At 39.3% G+C, this 8,591-nt stretch overlaps 1 non-coding gene across 1 annotated transcript; it reads left to right on the top strand.

The window, feature by feature from the left end:
- Positions 1-4,140: 4,140 nt before the first annotated feature.
- On the top strand, positions 4,141-4,249 carry LOC127742705 (small nucleolar RNA R71). The gene has a single exon (XR_008004064.1). It is a non-coding gene; the product is annotated as a small nucleolar RNA R71 (small nucleolar RNA).
- Positions 4,250-8,591: the final 4,342 nt, after the last annotated feature.

Raw genomic sequence — 8,591 nt, 5'->3', positions numbered from 1 at the left:
ACTGCAATTTAGTTATATCCAGAATATCCATCTAGAAAACAATAAAAAACATGACCAGCTAACCTCTCAAGCATCTGATCGATGAAAGGTAGGGGGAAGTGATCCTTCCTTGTAGCAGTGTTGAGCCTCCTATAATCTATGCACATTCTCCATCCTGTGACTGTCCTTGTAGGAATTAGCTCATTCTTTTCATTCTTGATCACTGTCATCCCTTCTTTCTCGGGAACTACCTGCACAGGACTCACCCAAGGCTGTCAGAAATAAGGTATGTAATACCGGCTTTCCATAGTTTTATTACGTCTTTTTGGACTACCTCTTTCATGGTTTGATTGAATCTCCTTTTTGGTTGTACAACTGGTTTAGCATCATGTTCAAGAAGGATCTTATGCATACACGTGGTTGGACTAATCCCCTTTAAATCACCAATGGTCCACCCAAGAGCTGTTTTATGGCTCCTGAGTACTGTAATAAGCGCCTCTTCCTCTCCGGTCTTCAAGGAAGAGCTAATAATCACTGGATATGACTCATTTTCACCCAAGAACACAATTTCAGAGAAGGAGGCAGCAGTTTCAGTTCAAGCTTGGGGATTTCCTTCTCTATCTTAGGCGTGCTCCCCAATTTCTTCTGGGATGGTGAATCATCAATTTCAACTAATTCATAAGTACAAAGAGGATCAAGAATATCATCAAGCACCTCATCTTCCAGTACATCTTGAACAAGTGGTTCAACAACAGCAACTCTCATACACCCTTTAAAATCATTAGGGTGCTTGAGGGCTTCAAATACATTAAGGACCACCTGTTCTTCATTGACCCTCAGGGTTAATTCACCCTTTTGCACATCGATCAAAGCTCTACCTGTAGCTAAAAAAGGTCTATTAAGAATAATAGAGGACTTTGCATCCTCTTCCATATCCAGTATAACAAAATCAGTAAAAAAATTAATGGCCCTACTTTCACAAGTAAATCCTTAACAACGCCCACAAGAAATTTAATAGAAAGATCAGCAAATTGAAGAGAAATACGAGTGAATTTTACCTCCTCAATTTGGAGCTTTTTCATCACTGAAAATGGCATGAGATTGATGCCAGCTCCAAGATCACACAAAGCCCTCTGAATAGTGACATCTCCAATGGTGCAAGGAATTACAAAGCTCCTTGGATCTTGCATCTTCTCAGGAAGGTTATGTTGAATAATAGTACTGCATTCATTAGTTAACACCACTATCTCTTGTTCCTTCTAGTTCCTCTTGTTAGTCAAAAATTCTTTCATGAATTTAGCATAGAGAGGCATTTGCTCCAGAGCCTCTGCAAAAGGAATGTTGATCTACGGCTTGTTGAAGACTTCTAAAAATCTAGAAAATTGCTTGTCCTTGGAAGCCTTCTGAAGCCTTTGAGGGTATGGCATTTTAGGCTTGTACTCAGGAGCCTTTGGCAATGTAGGATGAGTGTCAAGAGAGTCAGGGAATGGCTTATCTGCACGCTTTGGAGGGGCGTGCTCCACTTCTTCCTTCTTCTCCTCTGGAGTTTCTTTTTCAACTATCTCCTCATTGACCTTGATCTCAGAACCAGCTACTTTACCACTTCTCAATTGAATAGCCTTGCAACCTTCCCTTGGGTTCACCACTTTATCACCAGGAAATGTACTTTGAGACCTCTCATGTATTTGCTTGCTCAATTGGCCCATTTGCACCTCCAAGTTTCTAATGAAAGTTCTAGTTTCCTGCATAAAACTGTTCAGTAGTGATTCCAAATTAGTGTTCTACTGGGGTTGAGAATTTACCTACTGAGGTAGTTGTTGTTGATGAGACTGAAATTGGGAGTTATTATGATTATTCTATTGGAAATCACCTTGAGAATTATTGAGAAAATTTTGGGATCTCTGAGGTTGGTCTCTGATGAGCGGATAATTTATACGCTTTTTGGCATTGTTTTTAGTAGGATTTAGTACTTTTTAGTATATTTTTTACTAGTTTCTAAGCAAAATTCACATTTCTAGACTTTACTATGAGTTTGTGTATTTTTCTGTTATTTTAGGTATTTTCTGGCTGAAATTGAGGGACCTGAGCAAAAATCTGATTCAGCGGCTGACAAAGGACTACTGATGCTGTTGGATTCTGACCTCTCTGCACTCGAAATAGAATTTTTGGAGCTATAGAAGTCCAAATGGCACGCTCTCAATTAAGTTGTAAAGTAGACATCCAGGGCTTTCCAACAATATATAATAGTCCATACTTTGCCCGAGTTTAGACGACGCAAACTGGCATTTAACGCCAGCTTTCTGCCCTATTTTGGCGTTAAACGCCAGAAACAAGTTGCAAAGCAGAGTTAAACGCCAGAAATAAGTTACAAACTGGCGTTTAACTCCAAGGAAGACCTCTACACATGAAAGCTTCAATGCTCAGTCCAAGCACACACCAAGTGGGCCCGGAAGTGGATTTCTGCATCATTAACTCATTTCTGTAACCCTAGTAACTAGTTTAGTATAAATAGAACTTTTTACTATTGTATTAGGGATCTTTGATCAGTTTTATGCTATCTTAGACTTTTATGGGGGCTGGCCATTCGGCCATGCCTACCCTATTTTCACTTATGTATTTTTAACGGTGGAGTTTCTACACACCATAGATTAAGGTGTGGAGCTCTGCTGTTCCTCGAGTATTAATGCAATTACTACTATCTTCTATTCAATTCATGCTTATTCCCGTTCTAAGATATTCATTCACACACAAGAACATGATGAATGTGATGATTATGTGACACTCATCACCATTCTCACTTATGAACGCGTGATTGACAACCACTTCCGTTCTACATAAAGACAAGCTTGAATGTATATCTCTTGGATTTCTAATCAACGATTCACATCGACTCCCCTCTGACAATGGGGCATCTGAATCTGAGATTAGAGTCTTCCTGGTATAGGCTAGAATCCATTGGCAGCATTCTTGAGATCTGAAAAGTCTAAACCTTGTCAGTGGTATTCCGAGTAGAATTTGGGAAGGGATGACTGTGACGAGCTTCAAACTCATGACTGTAGGGCATGGTGACAGACGCAAAAGGATAGTAAATCCTATTCCTACACGATCAAGAACCAACAGTTGATTAGCCATACGATATCTGTGCATGGTATTTTTCATCCGAGACGAGCAATTCGACAGTTGATTAGCCGTAAAAAAATTGTAGAGGACCATTTTCACTGAGAGGACGGGAAGTAGCCATTGACAATGGTGACACCCAACATACAGCTTGCCATAGAAAGGAGCATGAAGTATTGGATAAAGGCAATAGGAAAGCAAAGATTCAGAAGGGACAATGCATCTCCATACGCTTATCTGAAATTCCCAACAATGAATTACATAAGTATCTCTATCTTTATTTTATGTTTATTTATATTTTAATTATTAAAACTCCATAACCATTTGAATTCGCCTGACTGAGATTTACAAGATGATCATAGCTTGCTTCAAGCCAACAATCTCTGTGGGATCGAACCTTACTCACGTAAGGTTTATTACTTGGACGACCTAGTGCATTTGCTGGTTAGTTGTGCGAAGTTGTAAAAAAGAGTTGAGATTACAATTGTGCGTACCAAGTTGTTGGCGCCATTGTGTATCACAATTTCATGCACCAGTCTTGCCACCCAAAATTTGGCTGATTTCTCCACCCCTGATTGTAGGTCTTAGAGTATGGATTATTATTGGGGTTTCTAGGAGCATTCCCCATGTAATTGACCTGTTCAGTAGAAGATTGAGCATAATCATATTTCTCACCTTGCATAAAGTTGCCATTCATGTCATAAGAGGCTTCTTAAGGTGCATTCTGAGTGTTGACAGCTGAAACCTACATCCCAATCAATTATTGAGTAATTAGATTTATTTGCTGAGACAAAATTTTGTTCTAAGTAAGAAGAGAATCAAAAGCTTCCACCTTCATAACGCTTTTCTTCAGAGGAGTCCCAGAGTTCACAGGGTTCCTGTTAGATGCGTATAAATATTGGTTGTTAGCAACCAACTCAATAAGTTCAGCAGTCTCTTCTGGTGTCTTCTTCATGTGCAATGAACCACCTGCAGAATTATCTAAACACATCTTTTATATTTCACCTAAGCCCTCATAAAAGATATCCAGCTGAGTCCACTTAGAGAACATGTTCGGAGGGTATTGCCTAGTCAGTAGCTTGAATCTCTCCCAAGCTTCATAAAGGGTCTCACCATCTTTCTGTCTGAAAGTCTGAACCTCCACCCTCAGCTTAGTCAGCTTCTATGGTGGGAAAAATCTAGTCAAAAATCCAGTGACCACCTAGTCCCAAGTATCTAGACTCTCCTTGGGTTGAGAATCTAACCACAACATTGCTCTATCCCTCACAACAAATAGGAAGAGCATGAGTTTGTACACCTCAGGATTCACTCTATTGGTCTTCACAATATCACAAATCTATAGGAAATCAGAGATAAATTGATTTAGGTATTCATGAGGAAGTCCATGATACTGGCAATTTTGTTGCACAAGAGTGACAAGCTGAGGCTTCAATTCAAAATTGTTTGCAGCTATAGGGGGCACCACAATGCTTTTTCCATAAAAATCTGCATTGGGAGTAGTGTAAGAGCCAAGCACTCTTCTAGACTTCTCATTCTCATTCAGATTTTCCATATTGGCATTCACATCATGATTATGGTCCATAGTGAACTTTGCAGCTTCCCTTTCAAAAGTTTCACTAGCTTTGTATAGTCTAGCGTGTTGCAAACGCCGCCTCAAAGTCCTTTCAGGTTCAGGATCAAAGTCTATAAGAGGTTCCCTGTCCCTATTCCTGCTTTTAAACAGATAAAAGACAAGAAAAGATGGGACTCTCTACGTCAGAGTGTAGAGAATTTCCAGTGAGGTAACCTGTATAAAATAATAAAATAAAAACATTTACTATTTAATGTTAAAATTTTCAAAAATAATGATAAAAAAGCAAGCTAAAAATTTCAAAATTTTTAAGTAGAATTTAAAAGAAAAGTTAAAATAAAATTAACTAGGTAACACCAAACTTAGTTTCAGAAGTTAAGGAAAATAAAGATAGAAAAATTTGAAAATTAAGGTGCAAAAATCAAATAAATTTAAAGCGAAAGCACCTAATCTAAGCAATCAAACAACTAATAGTTGTCAATCACAGTCAATCCCCACCAACGGCACCAAAAACTTGGTGCGGAATTTATAACCCACAAACTAACTGGCAAGTGCACTGGATTGTACCAAGTAGTACCTCAGGTGAATGAGGGTCGATCCCACGAGGATTGATGGATCAAGCAATAATGGTCAAGTGATTTGCTTAGTCAGACAAACAGTGAGTAGTGTTTGGATCTCAATTGCATTAATAGTAAATCAGAGAATCAGAAAGCAAACAGTAACAAGTTGTAAAATATATATGGCGAAACAGTTAAGGCTTCAGCGATATCTATCTTCCGGATTGACTTTTCTTACCAACAATTTTAATCATGCAAGATTCCATTCATGGCAAACTATATGTGACTAAACCCTAATTCCTTAGACCTTTTTAGTCTCCTCTAACCATCATCAACAGCCAATTCCTTGGTCACTTAATTCCAATTAGAGGGTGAAGTTCAATTCTAGTTATGTGCCACAAAAACCCCAATTTCCCAAATATAAGAGGATTATATGTCACATATCCCATTAAGTCCAGATAATTAGAAATTTAGGAGAAATTGTTTTCAAGCAGTTGTTCAAGTAAAGAGCTTTTCCAAGTTATACAAGAACTCAATTAGAACAGGGTTATACTTCCGTTCTACCCAAATTCATAAGATAAAGAAGGAAAATAATTCTTAAAATAGAAATCAGTACATGAACTAAAATAGAAAAGTAATAGTATCAATCCATACAATAGACAGAGCTCCTAACCTTAACAGTGGAGGTTTAGTTGCTTATAGTTCAGAGAAAAAAGACTATGATTCTGAAAAACTGTAAATTCCTTTTATATCTAATCTTAATTAATGTAAATTATATTTCCTAAAACTAAATAATATATTTTCCTACTTTTAATTAAAATAAAAGTTTTAATCAAATCTAATTAAAACACTAGTGCAATCCTTGATTTGGCGCTGGGACCACTTGATGATTGACGAACTGGTGCCTAACTTGAAGGAGGCTGCGCCTAACTTGAAGGGTGCACTGAGGAATGGCATGGAGTGCTTGAGTTGGCACCTAACTTAGGTTGGAGTGTGCCTAACTTGGAGTGGCTAGCATGGAGTGTGCACTTGGTCATGTTTTGCGCTTAACTTGAATGTGGAGTGCGCCTAACTTGAAGGAATCAAACCCAATTTGCGTGTTTTGTTGTGTTTGGCGCCTAACTTGAGATTTCTCAAGTTAGGTGCAGCCTTGGCAGCCTCCTTTTCACGTCTTGGTCTTTCTCAAGTTAGGCGCCACTTTGGTATTATGGAGTTAGTTGATCTTGGCGCCTAACTTGAGAAACCTCAAGTTAGGTGCCACCCTTTCTGACTTGGTGGAGAAGAAGTATAGAGTATTATACATTGTTGGAAAGTTTTAGAAGTTAGCTTTTCAACGCCACTTGAGTCGTGTCCATTGGATCTCTGTAGCTTGGGTTATTCAGGTTTGAGTGCAGAGAGGTCAGGGTTGACAGCATCATTCGCCTTCTTCTCTTTTTTTGTGCAAACTCCATCAAATCCAGCTGAATGCTACCTAAAATAAACAGAATTGCACACGACTCAATGTAGCATCCATAGTGGCTAAAAAATAATTAATTCTTGATAGAGGACAGGTAGAGGACATGAAAAAGGCTTATGGACAGGTAGAGGACGTGCTAGTAAAGGTCAAAGGCCTTTACATCCCTGCTGATTTCATAATCCTAGACACTGGGAAGGATGAGGATGAATCCATCATCCTTGAAAGACCCTTCCTAGCCACAACAAAAGCTGTGATTGATGTGGATAGAGGAGACTTGATCTTTCAATTGAATGAGGACTACCTTGTGTTTAAAACTCAAGGATCTCCCTCTGTAACCATGGAGAGGAAGCAAGAAAAGCTTCTCTCAATGCAGAGTCAAACAAAAGCTCGCACAGTCAAACTCTAAGTTTGGTGTTGGGAGGCCACAACCAAACTCTAAGTTTGGTGTTGAACCCCCACATTCAAACTCTAAGTTTGGTGTTGGGAGGCCCTAACAATGCTCTGAACATATGTGAAGCTCCATGAGAGCTCACTGTCAAGCTATTGACATTAAAGAAGCACTTATTGGGAGGTAACCTGTTTCGAGTGTTACCTGAAACTGTAGGTCGATCTCGGACAAGATCTCCTGTACGGGTCAGAGCTGATGTGTCCGACTTACTGGGCTTGATGGGGTGCTGATCCTTTGTCACCGGAGGGTGGTGGTACCTGCAAGGGACTCCAATGCTTAAGTTAGCAAGGGTATTAAGCAGGTTTTTAGTAGAATCAGAGTATGAGTTATACCTGGGTACTCCAGCATATTTATAATGGTGCGGAGTGACCTTTTTAGATAAGATAAGTTAGTTATCTTATCTTATCTTATCTTATCTTTGAGTGAGGTCCTCGTATCTTCAAGGGAACCGCCCTTATCTCTTCAGGCTTGGGCTGCCCGCGGATTTGGGTCGTGTTCCTCTATTTGGGCCCTTTAATGGGCTTTCCTGGCAATTTGGCCGAGCTCTTTAAGAAGAGCTTAGATAGTCAGACCTGAAGAGGTCGATTGCTCTTTCGCTAAACATCCCGAGTTGGATGGCTCGATGCTGGGTATGAACAGTGCCCCTGCTCGAGCTCGATCTTTTCTGTTGAAGTTGAGTCTTAGTCTTTAGGACTTTGAACCTTCTCGGATGAAGCCAAACTCGAGCATTTTGTCGACTTCTTCTTTGTGGGGTGTTCTTCCTTCTTTTGAATGTCAAACGTTTTGTTTCTCTTAAAAGCGCGCGCTTTAGCGCTTTAGCTTTGAAAACGTGCGAGGGTTTAATACCCACATTAATTGGTTTTTTAATGCCCCGTTTCTCTTGGTTCTTTTTGAATTTTCTATTCAAGAAATGGTTTCCTCTTTTCTGTAACTTCCCCTATTTTTTCTCTGTTTTCCTCCTACATTTTCATTTTTCTCTGTGACGCTTTGTCTTGGTACTTTGTCTTTGCTTCGAGGGACATCTTTCATCGCTCCATCTTTCGGCTTTTCCTCAGAGCTTTTCTACTTTCTCCAGGTTGGTTCTACTTTCTGCTTCTCTACTACTTTCGCCACTTTTTCCTTTGATTCTTGGTGAAGCTTTTATTTTGCTTGCATGCTTGAAAGTTTGATCCTTTATGCTTGGTTGCTATGATGCATTTTTCTGGTATTTCTCCTGATAATTAGGGTCTCTTAGGGCTTTGCATGTTTTATTGCCCTTGCTGTTGCTTTTGTATTTTTCGGGGATAATGACTTTGGCTTTGTTTGGTTCTTCTGGAGAAAAAGGTTGCGTCTTTGATATCCTCTGTTTGGGATTTTTGTTGTTTTGTTTGAACTGCTACTTTTGTTGTTCCTTTGATGACTTTGTTTGAAGAGGATTATTTTCTTTGTTAGGAGATGGTGTGAGTCTTCACTCTGTTATTGCCT

Source organism: Arachis duranensis, chromosome 1, assembly GCF_000817695.3.
Source record: "Arachis duranensis cultivar V14167 chromosome 1, aradu.V14167.gnm2.J7QH, whole genome shotgun sequence".
In the NCBI taxonomy this organism is placed as follows: Eukaryota; Viridiplantae; Streptophyta; class Magnoliopsida; order Fabales; family Fabaceae; genus Arachis; species Arachis duranensis.
This window is presented reverse-complemented; position numbering and strand designations above follow the sequence as displayed.